This window comes from Phyllopteryx taeniolatus, chromosome 10 (genome assembly GCF_024500385.1).
Source record: "Phyllopteryx taeniolatus isolate TA_2022b chromosome 10, UOR_Ptae_1.2, whole genome shotgun sequence".
Classification (NCBI taxonomy): domain Eukaryota; kingdom Metazoa; phylum Chordata; class Actinopteri; order Syngnathiformes; family Syngnathidae; genus Phyllopteryx; species Phyllopteryx taeniolatus.
The window spans coordinates 11,628,288-11,652,873 of record NC_084511.1 but is presented as its reverse complement, the minus strand read 5'-3'; the positions used below and the strand labels follow the sequence as shown (position 1 = coordinate 11,652,873).

The following is a 24,586-nucleotide window of genomic DNA, read 5'->3' as shown; positions in this document are numbered from 1 at the left end:
ATGCACGTATGCCATGCGTGTATGACATCACTGTTGGGGCGCATGACCCCCTTCAGGGACACACCTTTTCTTTTCAGCCTTCTCAATGAAAAATTGGCCACTGGTTATCGTCTTGTGATGACAGAAGCCCCTTATTTTTTACATGCTGTGATCCCATTTGAAGGCGCAACTGCTATTGCATGACACACTCCAAATCAACAGCACAGTCCACTATTATGTCTATGCGCCAGTCCACAAAAGAATGACATCCTTTAAGCATCACAGGGAATCCAGATCATTCCGTCAAGAGTTATGCCTGAGTAATGTGGACTCATAAACTCTGATAAGAACACTGAAACAATCCTTGAGGGCCTGGGATCCGCAGAGGCTTTGGAGGACACACTGCATTATTTGTGTGGCTCGGAGGTCAATAAGAGGGAGGCTGTCTGGACAACCACGGGAGAGGCATAGACGATCAGCACTTCTAAAAACAAGCAGAATAGTCATCCTTTGTAGCACTGTGCAAAAAAAAAAAAAATCCTCATTTTAGCTGTCAACCTGACTCCAAGATGATATGACCTGCTGTGTTGACTGAGCGCAATGACAGAGTGCACCAAAGTGCAGTATGGACTTAACTGCAGTATACACAGTGTATGAATGTTTATGAAATATGAATGCAAGAATCATGTGGTGGGCACTGTGGTGCAGTGTGTAAGGATAGGCTTTGTAAACGGAGGGTCACCGGTTCGTATCCTCTCTCGCCGAGCGCATGTTGTCGTTGTGTCTCAGGGTAAGTCACTTAATGCCCGTTGAATGAATGTGTTTGGATGTGTGGTGGTGGTCGGAGAGGCCGTAGGCGCAGAATGGAAGCCACGCTTCTGTCAGACTACCCCAGGTCGGCTGTGGCTACATAAGTAGCTGACTGCCACGAGGGTGTGACTGTGGAACGAATGAATAATGTGTGCAATTTTAAAGCATCTTTGAGTGCCTTGAAAAGCATTATATAAGTCGTATGCATCATTATTATGTGACTAATTTATCCCAGCGATAACACAATGATGCACAGGCCTATAGAAGATGGTGTTAAGCCAGGGGTCACCAATTTTAGTTTTAGTTTAATGAGCAAAGTTGGAAGATTGACAATATATGGCAATCTGAAAGTGTTTACTTTCCGAAATAGCTCCGAAATAACTTACTTTCACTTACTTTTTCAATTTAGTTTTATTAAAATTTGTGCTACTTTCCGTCCCAACTTTATTAATCAAAGTCTAGCATTACAATTTAATAAATATTCCGCAACAAATGATCAAAATTCAAAAACAGAGCAGACACAAAACATGTACAAAACAGTACATATGAAAAATAAAAATAAACACTTAACTAAAATAAAAGCCAGAGGTTGAATTAGAAAACAAAATATTCATATACACAGTACATGTCAAGGTACAGAGTACTCAGTCAAGGTTTGTTTGATTTTGACCCATTTCAATATTTTCAAGTTCTTTACTTCATTCATATACACCAAAAACAGTGCAATCTTTGGATAAATTGTTTGGTAATCATAATAAGGGTGTTATAGATCATTTTCCATTTTTAATTTTTCCACATTTAATGTCTTTGCATTCATGATTGGGTGATTTGTTGTTCTTTTAAGATAACCATTGTTGAAATGCTCCCCAACACAGTACAATAAAAAGATGTTGAATCTTTGTCTTAGAAAAAAATCATTGCAAGGATAGATATAATTTAAGGTTTTGAAATGTGTTTATTTAGGCTTTGGTGATATGGGTAGAGTGAAGTATTTAGTTCTAATCCCAATTTTAATTTCATTAGGATAATTTTTTAATATGCCCGTAGGTGTGAATGTGAGTGTGAATGGTTGTTTGTTTATATGTGCCCTGCAATTGGCTGGCGACCAGTTCAGGGTATACCCCGCCTCCCGCCCGAAGATAGCTCCAGCACGCCCGCGACCCTCGTGAGGATAAGCGGTACAGAAAATGGATGGTCTGATAATCTTTTAATAGATTTTTCCTTATTAAAGATAAATGGAAACCCATTGGTCCGTCAGAAATATGAATGTCTGGTAATCGGGATGAATTATACAGTCGGCGGGAGTCCCTGTGCTCACTTCCATTGTACTTTAATGTCGCTGTGTTCTGGGTTTAATGTCGTTGTGTGGTGGCATTTGGATTTGTTGTTTCCAATTGTAGGAGTAGAAAAACCCCACAAGCACATGGGGAACATGCAAACGGGCCAGAAACCCAGTTAAAACTGAGGGTACAGATTACTAAATTGAAGATACCAATTACTAAATTGAGGGAAGAGATTACTAAATTGAGAGAGCATATTACTAAATTGAGGGTAGTTTACTAAACCGAGGGTACAGATTACTAAATTGAGCATACAGATTACTAAATTGAGGGAACAGATTACTAAACTGCACACACAATTTATTTAATTGAGGGTACAGATTAGTAAATTGAAGGTACAGATTACTAAATTGAGGGAACAGATTATCAAAAATTTTGATTGTTCTCTTACTTTGTCACCACAGGACTCCGTAGAAAAGACAGGGAGAGTTGCAGGAAATGAATCAGAAAAAGCAGTCAGCATTACAAAGATTTTACAGTTGAATCACATCCATCCATCCATTTTCTGAGCCACTTCTCCTCACTAGGGTCTCGGGCGTGCTGGAGCCTATCCCAGCTGTCATCGGGCAGAAGGCGGGGTACACCCATCTTTTTGGGATGTGGGAGGAAACCGGAGTACCCGGAGAAAACCCACGCAAGCACGGGGAGAACATGCAAACTCCACACAGACGGGGACGGGGATTGAACCCTGCACCTCAGAACTGTGAGGCTGACGCGCTAACCAGTCGGCCACTGTGCCGCAGTTGAATCACATGTTGAGGAAAATGAAAACACAATGAAATCGGCTGAATCTGGTGGGGCACAGCCACATTGCGAAATGACCAGTGGCTGCAGCAGAACGCACATGCTGAGTGCAACTCATTAAATATAAAACACTCTGCTCTCTATAGTCAGATATGGTCACACAGAGGTCATTTTTTTGTAACATACAATAGCTGTCTTCCATAAAAACAACATACAATATAACACTCATTCAGTTTAAAACAGAACAAGAACTCCAGTTGACTCCAATGACGGCACTGGTGAGCTCACCAGCAGGCCTCGAGCAAGGATACTCCACAGTGTAAATTGTATTATTTAACAAACCTCAAGATGCGTGTTAGACTAAAATTAACTCAAAAAACAAAAATCACTGTTCCAGTATAATGGAACCTGTCGACCCAAGTCACGGTCGTTATGTTCATTCCACCCTGTGTCTTTCTTCAGCTAACAACACAACTGTTGCTAAATGTGTTCAGCTGCATTTTTATATGGATAAAAATAGTGGGGAAGCAGCTGCTTCAGTAGAGCAGCCACCCCTGAATCTGCTCTTTTAAATTCAAATATTCTCACAATGTGACACAATGCACATGCAGCTATCAACAATACAACAACAATCTATGTGATTCCATCCATCCATCCATTTTCTGAGCCGCTTCTCCTCACTAGGGTCACGGGTGTGCTGGAGCCTATCCCAGCTGTCATCGGGCAGGAGGCGGGGTACACCCTGAACTGGTTGCCAGCCAATCGCAGGGCACATAGAAACAAACAACCATTCGCACTCACAGTCATTCTACGGGCAATTTAGAGTCTCCAATTAATGCATGTTTTTTTTTGGGATGTGGGAGAAAACCCACGCAGGCACGGGGAGAACATGCAAACTCCACACAGGCGGGGCTGGTGATTGAACCCGGGTCCTCAGAACTGTGAGGCTGACGCTCTAACCAGTCGTCCACCGTGCCGTCTATGTGATTCCATAAAGCATTTTTTTCTAGATTTGGCACAATTGCGCTAATTCTTTTTGCTGACCACGTCATGTTACACTTTGCACAGCCTCTTGTTGCTAGGCAGAATTTGCAGGGCACAATCATCAGTTTAAGATAGATTCGATAGTATAGATACATGCGCACGCACGCACACACACACACGCACACACACGCACACACACACATAAAATACTGGGACTGCTAAAATTTAGGGTGGCACAGTGGATCACTGTTTAGCACATCCCCCTCACAGTTTAGAGGTTGTGGGTTCAAATCTGGACTCCGCCCTTCCTTTGTAGATTTCCTCCCACATTCCAAAAACATGGATCAATGGTTCGTTGAAGACTGCAAATTGTCCTTAGGTGTGAATGTTTGTTTGTCTATATGTGCCCTGGGATTGGCTGGCATCCAGTCCAGGGTGTACCCCGCCCCTCGCCCGAAGTTACCTGGGATATGCTTCAGCACACCTGCAATCCTAATGAGGATAAATGGTGAATAAAATGGAGGGCTGAATGGATAATTTATTGAGGAAAAGAGATTGGGTAGCAAAATATATAGTCAGACTGACATTTTATTGAAGACATGTACATCCTGCTCATCTTGCTATTGCGTTAATGCCCTGTATTGAATATGAATATATATATATTTATATATATGTGTGTGAAAGAAATAAAAAAACCCTCACAAACCCTTTGACCACAGTGCCACCTGTTGGTTCTGTTGGGGCACCACGCTACCTGCACGTAGGCAGGTTATTTATTTATTTTTATTTTTTATTTTTTCTTGCATTTGCAACTTGGGAAAAGCAATAGATAGATAGATAGATATTTGGTATTTAATCACTCCCCTCCCCATTCTGTAACAATGTTAAACCAGTATAACCAGTTAAATTAATTACAAGACAAATGCGATAAATGAGTATGTTGGTGAAGCACAGTCACATAATGTGTGTGTCTGCACAATTACTGTGCAATTCAAACGACCTTGTTGAGTCACTGAAGTGTTGAAACGCTTGCTTCCTATTTTGAAATCATTTGGGGAAATACACACATGAGGAGGTAGACTTCACTTTGTTGAGTGAGTCACGTTAGGCACTCGCAACTTCACTGTCACTGTAGTTCCCCCTAATACTGTCCTCTGCCTACATAAGAGAACGACAAAAACAAATGACTGTAAGTAAAACAACACGGAGCGTGCATGTACAGTATGTACGACTGATGTGACTCCACCAGCTACGTCAATGGTCTTGGACAAGTTAGCACTTAAAATGAACAGGATTCTTGCTCCTCTTCTTCTAAACTGACATGGAAGACTAATTTCTCAAAGTTTGAAGACCCTATTTAACATTTGTACTTTTGTTGATTCTCTTGCCCTCAAGAGGTTGTTGCTGATGCCATGAAGAGTTGTTTTACGGTGTCTCCCTAAAGCTCTCATAAAGTTCATTTGTCATCAACTGCTCTTGTTTATCTGTTTCCTGTTACTCCAGTGGTCTATTAAATGTTTGTATTGGATATGAGCAATGTTTGAGAAATGGCTCTGATTACATTGCCATAGTCACTCAGCTTTGCAACTGCCCCCCCCACACACACACACCGTCACTCTCTGGTTTTCATGTTGGTTACACTTCTAACTAGTATAAATGTAGTCTCCACAGGCCAGGCCCATGTAACTCTATTTTGTTTGAATAATCAAAGTAATGGGACACACTTGGGCAACAACGCATATGTCAGTCACATGTATACGATATATTAAGGTTCTCAAGCTTTTTAGGTCCCTCATAATATGCCTCATAATCCTGACAGCAATTAAACATGCCATATGATAAAAAAAAAAAGAGGCCATTTTCAAGAAGAAAATTCTTAAAGTGACAATAATTAACAAATTATTTTTTTTTAGAGACAAGGTTCTATGTTATCAGAATTAAGTCATATTTTTAAAAGATACATTTGTATGTTCTCATATTAAAGTTTGACAGAGGAAGTAAGTAATATTTTAACAAGTGAGATTAAAAAATATAACTTTATTCTTGTGAAATTACGCCCTTTTTTTCTTAGAAAAAGACGCCTTTATTCTAAAAAGTCTTTTTTTTTTAAGTATTACTTTCCAGTTTTCACACTCTCACTTTCAAGAAATGGGAGACTATTGGATAGCATCACTTTGAGGAAAAGAAAAAAAGACTCAAGGCTCTGAAGAAAGTCTGTTAGCTTAATGCTGAGATAGAATAGAAATTGGCATAGATGTTACGGTCATGTTTAAACCTTCAAACAACTGCTACTTTAAAAAATAGAGCATTCATTACTCACAGGAATATACGGTATCTTCTCTTCTCTGTGGGAACAACGACTATTACTGGAGCTTAGTTTGGGACTCACTCTGCCTCTTCTTCTTGCTCTTAATTATGCTGCATCTCATTCGCTACATCTCAGTGCTGCCTGGTGTGTTGCGGCACAACGAGGGAGGCCGACTACACTTTTAAAATGAACTCCCTCAGTTCAAAGTTCATAATTCAATCTGTTGAACAACGTTCACATTTACAAAAATTAACCAGTTCGTGGTTCTTTTACCCCCCTCAATATGTTGCTGACATGCTATTATGCTCCAAATACATTTTTACCATCCAGTCAGTCCACACTAGTAGCCAGCTGCAGCTTTCACCCTACAGTCTCAAAAATATGAGGAATAACTTGTTGCATGAATGGTCTTTTTTAAAATCCATCCATCCATCCATTTTCTGAGCCGCTTCTCCTCACTAGGGTCGCGGGCGTGCTGGAGCCTATCCCAGCTGTCATCGGGCATGAGGCGGGGTACACCCTGAACTGGTTGCCAGCCAATCGCAGGGCACATAGGAACAAACAACCATTCGCACTCACAGTCATGCCTACGGGCAATTTAGAGTCTCCAATTCATGCATGTTTTTTGGGATGTGGGAGGAAACCGGAGTGCCCGGAGAAAACCCACGCAGGCACGGGGAGAACATGCAAACTCCACACAGGCGGGGACGGGGATTGAACCCCGCACCTCAGAACTGTGAGGCTGACGCTCTAACCAGTCGGCCACCGTGCCGCCCTTTTTTAAAATGCGGAATTAAAAAAAAAACAAAAAAAAGGACTGTATTCGTTAATGTGCCAACACAAACACAATCCGAGGTAGGAAACTAAGGCTGTAAGGAGGATCAAATCATTTGTGGAGGCAGAGTGAGTGATGCTGCTCATACTGTAGTGCTGCTGTGAGTTGCATGTGCGACAAGCCACCAGTTAATATAGCTCCACATCACTGTCGCTTCAGTACACCACAGACACTTGACGCTTTTATTGTTACGCTGCGCAGTCTGCGACAGTATGACAGCAATGACGGTAAAAGTCACATTCATTCTCGGACATTGATTACTTTGCATTCCTCGCAGCTTTGACTGACCATGTTAAAAAATATTTGCAATAACAATAAATTCCATATCATTACAATGTGATCATATGTTTTAGCTAAAGTATTGTGATACAAATACACATTTTCCTAATATTAATTTTTTACAATTATGTATTACAGAAGAACCAAATAACACATTCACTCCCATTCACAAGGTGTCCCTGAACACACCCCACACACTCACGCAGCCGCGACTTGAATGCCTAATGTAAACATGAATGGCGGCCGCAGTGAATGGGTTGCCAAATACGCCGTTAAATCCCCCGACATATAAAGGCTCATAAATCGTATATTCAGATGGATTTTCTGCTGGAAGTCCCAAATCAAACCTGGCACTCTAAAACAAAAATGAACTGTCGTTCAAAAACTGTTCACAGATGCCAGAATGAGCGCGTTCACAATAACGTTCATCAGGCAGAAATTGAAGACGTTCAGTTCAAGTTGTTTGTGGATGACACACCCGGTGATTAATTGGGCCACTGCACGGTTTGATACACTTTGTGTAATGAATCTCGTTAAATTGTGCAGGTGTGCCACTTCAAGTGTATACGGTATGTAGTGTGAGTGAAGACCCTGATAGTCCTCCTATAGCTTTCAGTTGAAGCTTGACATAAAGGTGGTGGAAAGACAGAAGTGTGTAAAGAGGCTTTGGCGCTCACCACAGACCACAGCTTCCTGTTTGCTCACATGTCATTTCTCATCAGCGTATTCTCACCAGGTCACAACTGCATGCACCTATCAACACTGTATCCTGTTCTACTAATTTTATGACACCATTCTCCGATTACGATTGCAGTCTGGTATTAATGACTGTTCTTATAATATTCAGTCTCTCACTCTCTAGTTGCGACTTTGTCATAATCCCATGACTTCTCATCACTTAATGGTGTAGTTCTATTATTACTACTGCCATGATACTGTATTAAGAGTTTTCCTTACTTTCCTTAGCGACTTTGTCATACCTTGTTTTTTGCAACCCCTCTCTCTGTAATTCTATAACTGTTCTCAACATATTAAGACATTATCCTCGTACAAACGACTTTGTTTCATAACTATGCATCTCCTCATAAAATAGACTTTTTTTCCTCCATAATGACAACTTATTATTTTTGTAATTGTATGACTATTCTGCTCATATTAAAATGGGTTTCCTATGAATTTATCAATCAAAACGGTTATTGCTTTGACCAAAGCACAAAATTAGTGAAAATATAACTTTTCCAGAGAATAACAGAGGATAGGTCAAAACGAAATCAGTGAATAGGCGAACCGCAAATGGTGGTTTACCATAAACAACAATTCAAATATACAACTTATTTCTCAAATGCAGTATATGATTTTATTCCCACTTTAATCTAAAGAATACCTGGTGTAGGCACAAATAGCTTTTTGTCGTGCTACGCAAACATCACTGGCTCCATGCGTCACACATTGCATCTATCTTTTTTTTTTGGGTTCTAAATTATCCCAGAATATGGCTCTAAAGAAAGCTAAAACTGCTAGCGATGTTGTTATCAGGAATCTTAATAGGACTACCGACGATTTCACTGTCACCACACTATTTTTTTAATTTTCCTTAGTAAAAAGTGTATTTGATTGTTGTCACTTTTTTATTTAAGGAAATTGCAGTAATAGCGAAACGTGAGAAGGTTGTTTGTGTTTGTAGTCTAGCTATGCAGTTGGGTTTGGCGAAATCTACCATTCTGTACTATTGTAATAATGCAGTAATTATAAATAAAATTTATATAGTCTAATATTTTTATCAATGCCTAAAGACATTTGACATAGGTGATCACAGTCACAAACAAAGAGACAAGTTAAAAAAACCCAAAAATAAATAAAAAGCAAAACAACTTCGCATAAGTTATGACGGCTAACTAATGAGTTTATGGTCTCTAGCCAGGGCTCACCCATCCAATGTCTGCCTGAGTTCCACCTTCTTCCTGGTGATAGTATTATGAGTCTTTGTGGTGTACAGTGCCGTGAGAAAGTATTGGCCCCCTTCTCACATTCTTAGATTTTTGCATAGTTTCCCACTTTAATGTTTAATCTCATCAAACAAATGTAAATATCAGACAAATATAACTCAAGCGAACTTAAAATGTTTTTTTTAAATGATGATTTCTGAAAAGATTTCTGAAATGATGAAAAGAATAATATTGACAACATTGTTAACATTACGCATTTCACTACAGATACCGCTAGCTCGATAATGTGATGTAGCGGACATCCCAGAATGCAATGGGACTTTCCAATAGTGCAAGGTGGCTTTTGCAGTGCATTGTGGGATGTAGTGGTTATTATCTAAGCATGTCGAAGGTAAGACAATCCTGTGTAGTCATGCAGTGAGATGGCAGTTAACATGTAAGGAAGGATGTGGATTTATTTAGACCACAAGGCCTCACTACAGTATTAGCTACTGTATGATAGTGCTATAGCTATAGCTTCACAGCTATAGCTCATGTTCTGTGACCGCAGGTTGAACATGGGCAGACACTGAAGGGCAGAGATCTGTCTTGAGACTACTTGGTTGCTGTCACTCAGAAAATGGATGGATGGGTGTCCGGGCTCTCCCTTAGAGATAGGGTGAGAAGGAGGATCTCAGAGTAGAGCCGCTGCTCCTCCACATTGAGAGGGGCCAGATGAGGTGGCTGGGGCATCTGATTCGGATGCGTACTGGACGCCTCCCTGGTGAGGTGTTCCGGGCACGTCCCACCGGGAGGAGACCCCGGGGACGACCCAGGACACGCTGGAGAGACAATGTCTTTCGGCTGGCCTGGGAATGCCTCGGGATCCTCCCGGAAGAGCTGGATGCAGTGGCTGGGGAGAGGGAAGTCTGGGCCTCCCTGCTAAAGCTACTGCCCCCGCGACCCGACCTCGGATAAGCGGTAGAAAATGGATGGATGGATGGAAAGATTGTGACTTTAATAAAAAAAAAAAAAAAAAAAATCAAAATTTTTCTTGCAAATACAACTTCTTTCTCTGACTATTCTTTTAATCATTTTTTTCCCCCCATAACTGTGACTATTTTCTGAGTCTTTGACTTTATTTTTGACATACGTACCGTCAACAGGCCTGTGTTACACTCCCTGACCTTTGGGACATTGGTTGCACAGTGACACCGAATCTCAATTGAGCCTGAGATGATGTCATCGTGTCTTGTGATGGAACGTGAGCTGTTCATCTTCAAGTGAAGGGAGGAAGACTTATTAGCTACATTGTTTGGGCCTCCTACAGGCAGTAGTTGTTTTATGAATTGTTGTTTTTTTGTTCTGCACTCCCCCACATGTCCGATGTTAAACTACCCACAGTGACAAGGCTAATAAGGCTCACATTTCATTGTGAAGTCTTCATTTTAGGCCTCCCTTTTTTTCTCCGTTCAAAGTCTACACTGGGTGCGTACCTGTGTTTACCTTCGCCTCCTCCGCTGCAGGAGAAACCCGTCTATCGTCTTTCTCGCAGCCCGGCCCTGTGGCTTTGTTCCTCCCATCCCCCTTTCCTCCTCACCTCTATCCAATCCCAGAAAATGCACCTGAGCTGATTTGCCTGAAGGGCCCCACACCTAAGCGCACGCTGATTGGCCAGGTGCAGGCCGCCTGCCTGTGGGCCACTCTCTACCAATGGCGTCGAGGCTGCGTGACTCACAGGGAGAGGACGGCTCGCTTCACGACACTTCTCCTTTTTCTGCCTCCAACACATTCGCCGTCTCTTCTTGTTTTTTTTTTTTTTTTTTTTTTTAATTTATTATTATTTTTTTTAACCAACCCTCCTCTCTTGCCTCATCCTACAGTTTTTCGCCATGAGAAAGGTGTGGAGCGGGTCTCTGGTCGGTTGTGCGCACCTTCAGCTGTCGCTTTAAAGGTTCTCTTTGGATTATTCCCCCCCTCCCCCCCACCTCGCCAACCCCTTGTTTCACCCTTTTGTTTTTGACTTTTTCATTGGTTGCATCGATGTCAACGGTTGTTTTGACACTTTCCGCGATGGATCTGGACACCTGCTAATTTGAGGTTAGTGGTAGTTATCCCTCTTTGAATCGACTTCAATGCATGGAAGATTAGAGTGTTTGTTACAATGCAAAAAAAAAAAAAAAAAAGTGACATATTGAGGCTTTAGTTCAGGGCCTTTGCCTACAGATGTCAAATTGATACATTTTTTTGGCACAGTTCATGCTTCCGACTATTAAAGTCAAGGCAACTAGTAGGTTCCGATTTGAATATTCTACGATTGAAGATCTTGGGTCTGGTTTTGGCTCATTGCCTTATATGGTGTGTTGAAATGAGGGCGGGAGCTGACAGTTTTGCAAGGCCCTCCAAACCAACCAAACACACTTTTTTAAAAATTTTTTATCATGGCATAGTAATCACATATTGTACAATGGGTCACTTTTGATTCAGTTTCACTCGTACCGAGTTTACTGCTGTTTTTTTGGTGTTGTTTTTGCCCCCACTGTCTCTTTTGCAAATAGTTAGTCATGTGCGGCTTCCCAAGCAAACGTTCATCAGAGCAGAATGTCGTTCATCTTGTAGTGTTACAAAAAAGACGATCTTGATTTCACTTCACTGGGTGGATCAACAGCGGTGTCTTGTTCCTCTTGTGCCCAAACAGATTACATCCCCTAAGCTTTTAGAGCTTTGTGTGGAAGATCTCGAGCTCCACGTTTGCACGTTGCAGCTTCCTGTTTCAGCAGAAACCCACTCTGAGGTAACGTTTAACATGAGATCTGACTTCTCAAACAGGCCACTTTTGGCAAAATCACACCCACTCTTTAGGATGTTCTCATTTGTTTGGCACTCGGGGTTTGATTTGGTTCCCTGACGTCGTTTGGTTCTATAAACACACCAAGAGGAATTCTCCATTTTAGTGTATGACTCTTTTGGATGAATAATTTGCCCAACTTTGCATGTTGACCCAGTCACACTGTGTGACCCCCCCCCACCCACCTCTCACGTCACTGGTTTGCATTGGAAATGAGGACCAGCTCACTACTCCCACTCTGTTTATGGAGGCTGATGATCAGGTGAAGGCGTGGTCAGCAGTGGTCACTCTGTGCCTCCTTCAATTCGAACTAAAGCATGTTGAAGCCTGTCAATACATGATTAGGCACTTCATGACAGAGGCTTTGGCAGCTAAGAGAGGAGCCGGGGTGGGGTACCAGCATGCTCGGATATGCACACGTTAAAGTTTGCAAGAATGCAGTTTATGCTAGTGTCAGTCCAAAAGGGATTTGAATTACCTCCACTAAAGAGGTTAGGATTTATGTAGTTTTTGTTTAACTTAAACTTTGTTTAACCACAGAGAAGAACCCATTACATTGGAGGGAGGATCCACAAGCAAACGTTTTCCAACCCAGGAGAGGAGAGCGAGACAATTTGAAAATTCTGAAATGTTTTCACATTTCTGAGTAAATTAAAATGACAAAATTAAGGCATGCGCAGAAGTGTGTATACAAATTAGGATTGACAGATCTTGGAGGGAGTCACTGATGGTGTAGTGGTACACTCGCCTGACTTTGGTGCGGGCAGCGTGGATTTAGTTCCCACTCAGTGATGGTGTGAATGTGAGTGCTAATGGTTGCCCGTGTCTTTATGTGCCCTGCGACTGACTGGCGACCAGTTCAGGGTGTAGTCCGCCTTTTGCCCGAAGTCAGCTGGGATAGGCTACAGCGACCCTGAACAGGATAAAAAGTATTGAGAATGGATGGGTGGATCTTGGAGGAGGCCTTATCCAAACTGAATTGTACTTGTTGTTCTTGAAAAGGTGTTCACTATAAGGTGTTTTGAGATTTTATTCTGCAGTTAACAATGCAAATGCGCTTTCAATTTAGTTAACAATAATTCAAAAAAAATCTAAGAATTGTAATAAAATAAAATAGAAAATAAAACCATTGTATAATAAAATATTTGGTATCATAAATACTAAAATAAATTGTCTTCTTATTTTTTTAATTAGGCAAACATCTTGCTTGAAATTTTGTGAATTCAAAATTAATAACTATTAATTATAACTGTTAAAAAATGATACACATTAAAATAAAATATTGTCCCATTTTTGGGGTAAAATTCTATAGAAATCTGGACTAAACTTCTAAATGTAGTTATCAATATTCCTACATTTTAATGTAAAAAAATGTGATTTAAGCATTTCTTCAATCAAGTGTATTTTTGTAATATAAATGTTTTTGTATATATGTATTGTCCCATTTTTAGTAATAGAAAAAACAATTCTCAGATACAATTAATTTATAATAAATGGTACTTCTCATTTAATTTTAACATTACGTACAAAATATAATAAGGTATAATATAAATTCAATAAAAACAAATGTCTGCTTTTTGGTGTTAAAATTCTACAAAAACAGTTGCAAAAAATATGTGTTGGAGCACTATTTGGATGGAAAGACTTTTTTGCATTTGATTACTATTTCCATGTAATTTTCTCCATTCCACACACTCTCTGTTAAAAGTTGTCACTCCTTGCTGTTGCCTTCTTGGAAAATAAATCCGGGTGGGGGACGTTATTATGTAACATACGCCCCTGCTCTATAGCCTACTGCCAAGGCTTCACTGAGCAAGGCACTTGTGTGTACAGTATGCTTGTGTCTGTAGTAGATACAGTGATGTGTTCTAGGCCAGATGTGGGCCCTGGTTCATTCCAGCCCACCCTTGATAAATATTAAAAAAGAAAAAATATCCATTGAGCAACCGTCTGCTAATGTTGCAACTATCTCATACTCAGAGCATGCTGGGACAAGCAGCCTCACCACTGAGTTTTTTTTCTAGTTACACTCAGTCCCGGTCACTCCTGAAAAACACAATTTTTCTTCTACTCCTCAAAATGTTATTTTTTTTTAAATTTTGAACTGAACAGGGTGTGGTGCAATTCTAGCCTAGATTAAACTACAGGAAGTTCTCGATTTACAAACGAGTTCCGTTCCTACGTTGCCGACGTAACGCGAATTTCCGCATAAGTTGGATTTCACCGTTAAAGTCGAAATTTACGGCGAAATACTTCTGTTACGGGTATTGTCCCACGTGATTGTGACAGCAATCTCAGTGTGTGTGGGCGTGTGCGTCGATGTGTGAGTGAGACGGGACTGCGAAGGAGGAAGGAGTTTGCGCCGGTGCGAGTATGTACAGTAGCAAGTGTAGTGACGGCGACCGGGGAAGAGTAGCGATTAGCGGAGGACCCGTTGACGTTGAAAGTGCAGAGGAGCTAATAAATCCATTAAAACAGCAAATCGCTGCTTCGTGCCTTTATTTTTGCTGCCACCCACCTCAACTGTGCAACGAGAGAATGGAGTTAACGCCTGCGTCTCCCGACCACTGTCGGGTGACCGTAGCAGGAAAGGTTAACACTTCGTATAAAGAAACAAAAATACATTAAAAAAAAACATATGATGCTGTACTTACTATTACTGCTGAGAGTGTGAAAAAAGGAGGGCGAAAAAGGCAAAGATACTCCCGCCGCACAAACAAAGACAAGCACTATGCACTAGCTAAGCAGAAACACTATGGTGCAGGGACAAAATGGCGGACGAGGCACAGGCGCCGTAAAGTCGAAACGTCGTAGGTCGAGTGTGTCGTAACTCGAGGACTTCCTGTACTCTGTTCCTTAAACTCAAAGTTGTTACGTGCATCAGTTATCAGATAGTGTGTAGTTTGTCAGCAAAGAGGCCGGATATTTGACTCACAACACCCACCTGACCCAAAAAAAAAAAGAAAAAGAGTGAGGGGAAAAAAGAGAGTCAATTCACACCCTCTGATAACACACACACATGCACACACTTGTGATTATGGAAGGTACCATGCCGGTCAGGGCTCAATATTGTGGGATTGTAAAGTCATCTCAACATGGCTGCCCACCTATAGACGTTATACCGTCACGTTAAGAGAATGTTGGCTGATGGCTTTAATTGTTACCAACTATTTTCATTTACTGAGGCCAATTAAAAGGCATTGTCCAATAATAGCACATAAATACATGTGACTTTGCAAGTCATGTCGACACTGTTTTTTTTGTTTTTTTGTTTGTGCGTGTGCAACATCTGCACAGTGAGATCCAATATAAGTGGTTTAGATAGTAATGTATTTGATGTAATTACACTGGAACTGTAATCTCCTTGGCTATGACGGATACTGTAAGATTATTGCAGTGAGTAATCACTAGGTCGTTGTTCACGCAAGGACATTGAAACGCTGTTGCTAATCAAAACAGTAACACCTACAGAGGCACATAAACAGGTTCTTGGATGAATTAACATATGGAGTTTTACTGCCCAGAAATTTCTTTCCCGTATTCCACTGATGTGTGTGTCCATTTTTATCATCTGGGTCGCTACATGACTTCGGATTGTATGTTTTCTCAATACTTGTCATTCAAACTGCCATTTGACTTGACCTATATTCATCCATCCATTCATTCTCAACACTGCTTTTCCTGGTTAGGGTCACGGGGCGCTGGAGCCTATTCCAGCTGACTTCGGGCGAAAGGCGGACCACACCCTGAACTGGCCGCCAGTCAGTTGCAGGGCACATATAGACAGGGACAACCAGTCGCACTCACATTCACACGGTCACTGAGTGGAAACTGAACCCACGCTTCCCGCACCAAAGTCAGGGGAGTGTACCACTATACCATCAGTGACCATGACTTATATCCATCCATCCATCCATTTTCTGAGCCGCTTCTCCTCACTTATTTCATTCATTCATCTTCCGTTCCGCTTATCCTTCTTATTTTTGTTAAATGTAATTGTCACTAGGCGGCACGATGATCAACTGGTTAGCACGTCTGCCTCACAGTTCTGAGCACACGTGTTCAAATGCGGGCTCGCCTGTGTGGCGTTTGCATGTTCTCCCCATGCCTGTGTGGGTTTTCCCTGGGTACTCCGGTTTCCTCCCACATCCCAAAAACACCCGTGTTCAAATGCGGGCTCGCCTGTGTGGCGTTTGCATGTTCTCCCCGTGCCTGTGTGGGTTTTCTCCGGGTACTCCGGTTTCCTCCCACATCCCAAAAACATGCATGGTAGGTTTAATTGAAGCCCGTGGGTGTGAAAGTGAGTGCGAATGGTTGTTTGTTTATATGTGCCCTGGGATTGGCTGGCGACCAGTTCAGGGTGTATCCCTCCTCGCACCCAGAGTCAGCTGGGATGGGCTCCAGCACGCACGGAACAGAAGATGTATGAATGAATGAATAATTGTCACTTTAATTAGACATTTTATATCCATACTGCATAATTTTTTTAATTGTTTGGGGGAAAATCCTAATGTTTTTATTTGTATTTTATTTGAGTTTCTTTTTTACATATAATGTATTACAGTATGAATTTACTGTATTTTAAAAATGTACATTATTTATTATTATTAATATCCATGCATCCATCCTCTTTACCGTACCGCTTATCCTCATCAGGTTTGCAGGTTTGCTGGCGCCTGTCCCGAGAGGCGGGGTACACCCTGAACTAGGCACCAGCCAATCGCAGGGCACATAGAGACAAACAACCATTCGCATTCACATTCACACCTACTGACAATTTACCATGCATGTTTTTGGAATGTGGGAGAAAACCAGAGTAGCTGGAGAAAACCCACACAGGCACGGGGAGTACATGCAAACTCCACACAGGCGAGGCCGGAGCCCAGATTTGAACCCACAGCCTCAGAACTGTGAGGCAGATGTGCGAACCAGTCCTCCACCATGCTGCCTTTTTGTCAATGTATAAAGCATAAATTAATAGCTATTATAAAATATGACCTGACCCAATTGATAATATTTTAAATGTGGGCACAAATAAAGGCCTCACCTCTAATAAATGCCTTATAACCTAATAGATGCCTACTACTCTGCAGTTGAGTAGTTGACACCCCCAGCCATTGCTGAATAGAATCATTATAATTATAGGGTATGTGTTTTTCTACGTCATAAACCTGTGGCAATGTTACCAAGTTCTGTATTTTGGTAAACGAACAGTGCCCAGTCAAGTCATGTGCGTGTGTGCGCGTGTGTGTGTGTGTGTGTGTGTGTGTGCAGTGCCCTGTAGGTTTACTGCTTGTCAAATAAAAGCAAAGGGAAGAAGCTAAAAAAATAAAAAATAATAAAAATAAATCATTGTGTGTGTGCCTCTGCCCGCCATTTGTAATTTTGAGGGCCTTTGAAATCCTTTGTCAACACTGTTCTGTTTAAAACACACACTGAGTGCATAGCTGTCTGGTAACCACCCTGCATCAGGTAACGTGTTTCCAAACAGACTGTAAGAGGGATATTTGTGTGTGTGTGTGTGAACATTTCACAGTGAGAGAAGTTAACCATCAATGTATTTGTGCCTCCATACTAATTAAGAGTAAAATGATTTCCCTCATGGATCCACATTGAAAAGTGTTTGTGCTCACAATGACTGCTGCAAACATCTCAGCGTGTATTACTTCATTTTCAGGTGCATGAACTGACATCGTCTATTAATCCAGTGAAAATGATTGATTATTTCATAATGCCACGAAACCTGGCCTCTATTCCCTTGATTCTTAGATCTCCAATGTCGCTTTTTGCATGTTTGGGCAACTAAAGCGTGGCTGAGTTGTACTAAAATACTCCCTCCTTTTCCTCAACATTTAGTGTTGTCTCCCTTGTAAGGTACAGAAAATGGATGGAGGGATGGATAAAGGATTTCTGAGACAGATTGAAATCAGACTAAACCAAAGCATTCAAATACTACTCGTCTAGATCAGGGGTGGATATTGGTGAATATTAGAGAACTTTGGTATAATATTGGTATTATACCGCTAAACCAAGCACTACTCACCTTCTGATACGCAGAAATGTTGGTTAGCTCGCTAAAGCAGAGGTTAAAGTTAGCTATCCACCTGTTGTTTGGGAGCACAAGCAGATATGTTAAATAATAACGAATATGTCAAAATATTTGTATAACAGTGCATAATATTGTTCCAGCGTTCGTACACTTTATTAGCAATAGATTTCCATGACTTTTCAATGACTTTTACAAACCTTTTCACTTAATTTCCATGACTGAAAAATTAACACGTTTTCCGAGCATTTTGTTCGCAAATATAAAGGGAGCGTTCGCAGTTTTCAAGCAGCTCGGCATATTTGAATGTAGCCTCACCACACCCCCACGTCTCTGACCCAAGCCACCCTCACAAACGTGAACGTGCTCTAGACATGCATTGTATGAACAGTAAACAAGCCATTGGCAGCGGTTTGATGTTGAATCTTTTGGAATGTACAATCAATTCAAGATCAAAAGAAATGTACCTGTTGAGCAGAAACTTTAATAATTCTGCGTCGGTCCTATAGTGCTAGGCGAGTATGTGGTGATTCTCCTATTTTAGCGGTGCACATTCAAAGCCCTTGTTTACCTTTAGCCTATATCCTTGTTTATTCTCCAGAGCTGTCCAATTCCTTCTTTTTTATTTTTGTTGCCAACCAGAGTTACATAATCTGAAAAAAATGAATACCAATTGTGGGCGGCACGGTGGAAGACTGGTTAGCACATCTGCTTCTCTCTCACTAGTTCAGTAGTTGTCCGTAGGTGTGAATATGAGTGTTTCAGGGTGTACCCTGCTCCAAAGTCAGCTGAGACCCTAGTGAGGATAAACGGTACAGTGAATGTATGGATAGATCGGCCACGAAAATACTGGTATAGGATACCCACTTGAGATCAAGTTGGGGTGACTGCAAACCCTGACCTAAAATGGAGTTTGACACCCCTGTGTTAAACCGATAATGTCCAATATGTCTAAATATCATTCCCCCCCCCCCCCCCCCCCATAAATTCCTGATATTTCCCATGAAATAATAAGTTTTACAAGTTTAGAAATTTCCAGGAACTATGCAACCCTTGTTGTGGAAAACTTAAAATACCTGCCTCAAATGTTTAAATGTCTACAAATAAGTTCAATATCATCAGGATGGTATTATGACCTAGTGGTACTACCCTGCTTTGAATTATTATTTTTTTGAGCATGCTGAAGCTCATGATTCTGTCGAGTGGTTTCTGGCAACAGAAGTAGTTGTCGAAAACGAATGTTATGCTTGTTTAAATTGTTTTACAAATGCATACATTATACTTAGAAGTTCTATTACACTGTATGGACGTGGGGTCTTTAGTGAAGCCCACCTGCTTTGTCCTTCTCGTAAGGCCTCTCTCTCCGTTGGTCGCTGGGCAACAGCCACTCCTTGTTTACCTTTGTGTATTTTGCATAGGGGATTGTTATCAGAACAAGACTCCCTGTCGGCACTTCATTATTCAAGGTTTACCAAACAAGCCAACTGTTAATAATGAAGACATTTCACCAAGTGAGGGACGTGTCTTCATCAAACGTAATTATTGCAATCGGTTAAATATTAACACCGGTGTCAATGTGTGGTTACACTAGTCTCCAAGCAGGAACTTTATTATCCTCCATTGTCACCTGAGCTCCATAAAGCTGCGTACTTCATGAAACCTTTGGCAAATATTGACCCGCGCTGTCCCTGCACTTCTCCAAAGAGGTGTCACTGATTGAACTGTGATCATTGTCGAGTATTACTCACACAGAGAATTTTTTTTTTGAATATTGTTGGAAGGATGAGTTAACCGTCATGACCTCGTAACTTGTTACTTCACAGTTGCACCCCCCATTCCACTCCTCCCTCCGCTTTTCACGTATGCGCCAAAGTAGTGGCGCAGCACTTTAGTGCTATGCTTTACAGGCTTAAAGATTAGATCGAATACATTGGCCAGCGACACCCAATACCACAGTGACCTATATCAAAATGGTGTGAAATCAGATAAGCCATACTGTCTCTCCATGAGTGGGGGGGGGGGGGGGGGGGGGGGGGTCAGGCAACAAGAGCTGATTTAGGAATGTGATTGGAATAGTGGAATAGTGATTAGCATTTCTGCCTCACGGTCAGGGGATCCGGGTCAAAACCTTAGTTGGAACAATTCTTTGTGGAGTTTGCATGTTCTCCCTGTGCTTTTGTTGGTTTTCTCTGAGCACTCTGGCTTTCTCACACATTCCAAAAACATTCACGGTAGGTCCATCGAGGGATTCTAAATTATGCATGGAAGGGAACGTGAGTGTGAATGCTTGTTTGCCTATAAAAGCTAGGTGCCCTGCTCCTGACTGGTCAGTGGTCACCAGCCATTGTGTTGAAAATGGATGGATTGAAAATCCTAAATCAATTTGCCTTCTTCATGTAACCTTTTTAAGGACTTTGAAACGATTTGGAATTGCTCGGGGCAGGGCATATTGCCTTTTTGTTTTCTACTTACTGCAGTGCATTGCTTTTCATACGAAAGCCTACTAAATGTAAACGAAAATGAATGAAATAACTAAAACATAATTGAAAAAACATTTTTGTAAACAAAATTTTTTAAATGAGAATGTTTTTAAACAACGTTAACTAACTAAAGTTAATTAACTAGTTTGCAAAACTATCTAAAACTAAGTATAATTACAGGGCATATTGCCTTTTTGTTTTCTACTTACTGCAGTGCATTGCTTTTCATACGAAAGCCTACTAAATGTAAACGAAAATGAATGAAATAACTAAAACATAATTGAAAAAACATTTTTGTAAACAAAATTTTTTAAATGAGAATGTTTTTAAACAACGTTAACTAACTAAAGTTAATTAACTAGTTTGCAAAACTATCTAAAACTAAGTATAATTACTGTGAAACCGCCACTGTTTCCTGCCACAAAAGGCAAAAGCAGAAAAAGAGTTTGTCTTGCTGACACAGCAGGTGATTGAACTACTACAACAACAGGACATTTTCACAGCACTACTTGACTACTTGGAAAACTTGAAAAGCTTTGTCACAGTAATCATGGACTCAACAACAACAACAACAAAACATACTGGATGCCCTTTCTCTGAAGATACAGCAAGCTTACTTTCTATCTATGTCTGTCTAACAGTCACAAATTTGGAAGTTCACTTGAGAAGTTTACTATTTAGCAACAAGGGATGGAAAACATGCCTAATAACATCCATCCATCCATCCATTTTCTGAGCCACTTCTCCTCACTAGGGTCGCGGGTGTGCTGGAGCCTATCCCAGCTATCATCGGGCAGGAGGCAGGGTACACCCTGAACTGGTTGCCAGCCAATCGCAGGGCACATACAAACAAACAACCATTCGCATGCACAGTCACACCTACGGGCAATTTAGAGTCTTCAATTAATGCATGTTTTTGGGATGTGGGAGGAAACTGGAGTGCCCGGAGAAAACCCACGCAGGCACGTTTTTTTTTTGTAAGTTAAACATATAAACACATACAAAAGGACCCACTACAGCATGTGTCTCATGAATGGTTTGACTGTGCGCTGTGATGCATCCAATCTAACCTCAGAAGCTGTTAGTAAGTTAATACATATTTTTTTAAATGGTATTTTCTTGTTGAGTTTTTATTGCACAATACCTATTGTGATTTTTTTTATTTATTTATTTTAAGTTCACACTGGACAAATAGCCTGAATAAAAAATACTAAAACTAATACTGAAACTAATAAAAACTAAACTGAAACAGTGTTTTTAAAAATATAAAAACTAATGAAAACTAACAAACGTGCTCTAAGAATTAATTAAAACTAACTGAAATGGAAAAAGAAAAGTCAAAGTGAAATAAAAACTAACTATCATGAAAAATCCAAAACTATTATAACCATGATGAGAACATTCTGAAGAATACCAGCCTACATGTTATGATATCTGATGTTACTGATAACTTATCTGCGATATTCTTCTAGAAACTGCTAACTTGGATTTATTCATATTATGGAAAATAGTTCCATTGTTTCACTTTGCTTCTATACCAATACAGTAGTTCAAAAGGTCTCTGCAGCGCATGCCCACCCATCAAGTGTGAAATTCAACAACCAAGTAAATCATTAGTTACCTACTGTACCTACAGGTATTTCTGAAGATGTCTGTGAGCCTGCTGTTCTGATTTTGCCCCATTGCGACGTTTCAGTTGGGCTATTTTACCTCACACATACAAGAAGCATTGACTTTTGTTGGATCCACAGATTCGCTATTGATAAGCAGCACATGCATGATTGTTTGGTGAATTTGCCCATGTGGTGGTGTGGTTGTGGTTTGGGTATCTGTAGCGTGCTTGGCATTGGCCCCGCAGTCAAGGGCTTGGATGACAGAACAAAGATGTTAAGTGTTCTGTAATTTCTTATTATTCACTTGATTTTAAAAAATATTATTCTTGATCTTTCGGATCCTTTTCTTTCTGCATTTCTTTTCACAGTTAGGTTAAGGTATGTTTTTTTAAAATTTAAAATAAGGACCCGGCACCATTTGCAACTGAAAACACTTGAAATCGGTGTAATTTTGGATATTTCTTTACATGACGGTCGAGGAAAAGCAGTGGCATCGCCAACTACTGGCTTGCCATGCATATTACACTAAATTTTACAGTTGTCCACATGAACAGAGATTGTTTCGGGAACCTTGTCAAATTTTATTACATTTGTGTTTCATTTAGAACAGAGATGGGCAACTTAAATGTTGGAGGGGGCCACAATTTTTCATCAGCGCTATTAGGGAGCCACATAGAACCGTACACTTCCTAACCATATCCATCTATCCATTTTCCGTACCGCTCATGCTCATTAGGGTCACAGGCGTGCTGGAGCCTATCCCAGCTATCTTCAGGCGAGAGGAGAGCGGTGGGGTACACCCTGAACTGGTCGCCAGCCAATCACAGGGCACGTATAAACAAACAATCCTTTGCACTTTCATTCACATCTACGGGCAATTTAGTGTCTTCAATCAACCTACCACGCATGTTTTTGGGATGTGGGAGGAGAAAACTCGGAGAAAACCCACGACAAAATATGTACATATGTTTTTTTTTTTTTTTTTTATTCAGCCAGTGTACATCACAGTATCTTAATATATTTAATTCTCAAATGCATGTACAGTGGGTACACTGTGCACACTATTCAGACCCCCTTAAATTTTTCACTCTTTGATATATTGCAGCCATTTGTTAAAATAATTTAATTTCATTTTTTTCCCTCATTAATGTACACACAGCACCCCATATTGACAGAAAAAAAACGGAATAATTTTAATACATTTTTGCAGATTTATTAAAAAAGTCTTTTTGGGAATGATGATGAAGTTTTTCACATCTGAATTTGGGGATCCTCTGCGATTCCGCCTTGCAGATCCTCTGCAGTTCTGTCAGGTTGGATGGTGAACGTTGGTGGACAGCCATTTTCAGGTCTTTCCAGAGATGCTCAATTGGGTTTAAGGCAGGGCTCCAGCTGCGCCATTCAAAATCAGTCACGGAGTTATTCTAAAGCCACTGATGGTTGACTTTCTAGAACTTTCTCCCATCTCCCGACTGCATCTCACGAGCTCAGCCACAGTGATCTTTGGGTTCTTCTTTACCTCTCTCACCAATGCTCTACTAACCCGATGGCTCAGTTTGGCCGGAACGGGCAGCTCTAGGAAGGGTTCTGGTCGTCCCAAACGTCTTCCCTTTTCAGGATTATGTAAGCCACTGTGCTTTTAGGAACCTTAAGTGCAGCAGAATTTTTTTATGTAACCTTGGCCAGATCTGTGCCTTGCCACAATTCTGTCTCTGAGCTCTTCAGGCAGTTCCTTTGACCTCATGATTCTCATTTGCTCTGACATGCACTGCTAGCTGTAAGGTCTTATATAGACAGGTGTGTGGCTTTCCTCATCAATTCCAATCAGTATAATCAAACACAGCTGGACTCCAATGAAGGTGTAGAACCATATTAAGGATGATCAGAAAAAATGGACAGCACCCGAGTTAAATATATGAGTTTCAGAGCAAAGGGTCTGAATACTTATAGGTGTGTGATATTTCAGTTTTTATTTTTTAATAAATCTGAAAAAATTTCAACAATTCTGTTTTTGTCTGTCAATATGGGGTGCTGTGTTTACATTAATGAGGAAAAACATTAACTTAAATGATTTTAGCAAATGGCTGCAATTTAAAAAAGAGTGAAAATTTTAAGGGGGTCTGTACCCACTGTATAAAAGATCTACTCTTCAACAGCAAAGGTTTTGAACCAATCAAAAAATAACCACATACTGTCCTGTGATTAATTTTTGTTTCAATGCAAAGGGCTCTTATGAATAAAAATTACCATTCAAAGATGGCACAAAACTGCTGAACAGCAAACCAGGGGCCACTCCGACTGTATGCCCCGCGGGCCGCCAGTTGCCCATCCCTGATCTAGAGGATGTCTAAAAACTTAGAAGCCAGCACGTTGCCGTCGTGGTAAAGACGTCTGC

At 40.8% G+C, this 24,586-nt stretch overlaps 1 protein-coding gene across 4 annotated transcripts in view; it reads left to right on the top strand.

The window, feature by feature from the left end:
- Positions 1-24,586, top strand: part of elf1 (E74-like ETS transcription factor 1) — a 68,758-nt gene that overhangs the window by 7,269 nt on the left and 36,903 nt on the right. The window contains exons 1-2 of one of the 4 annotated variants that reach the window (XM_061786975.1): positions 11,113-11,304; positions 11,903-11,998. The exons of 1 other annotated variant lie outside the window; for it this stretch is intronic. The gene's annotated coding sequence lies outside the window, so the exon portion shown is untranslated. Of the gene's footprint in view, positions 1-11,025; positions 11,305-11,902; positions 11,999-24,586 lie in introns of those variants that run through there. 2 more of the 4 variants (XM_061786973.1, XM_061786979.1) reach the window with 2 other exon arrangements.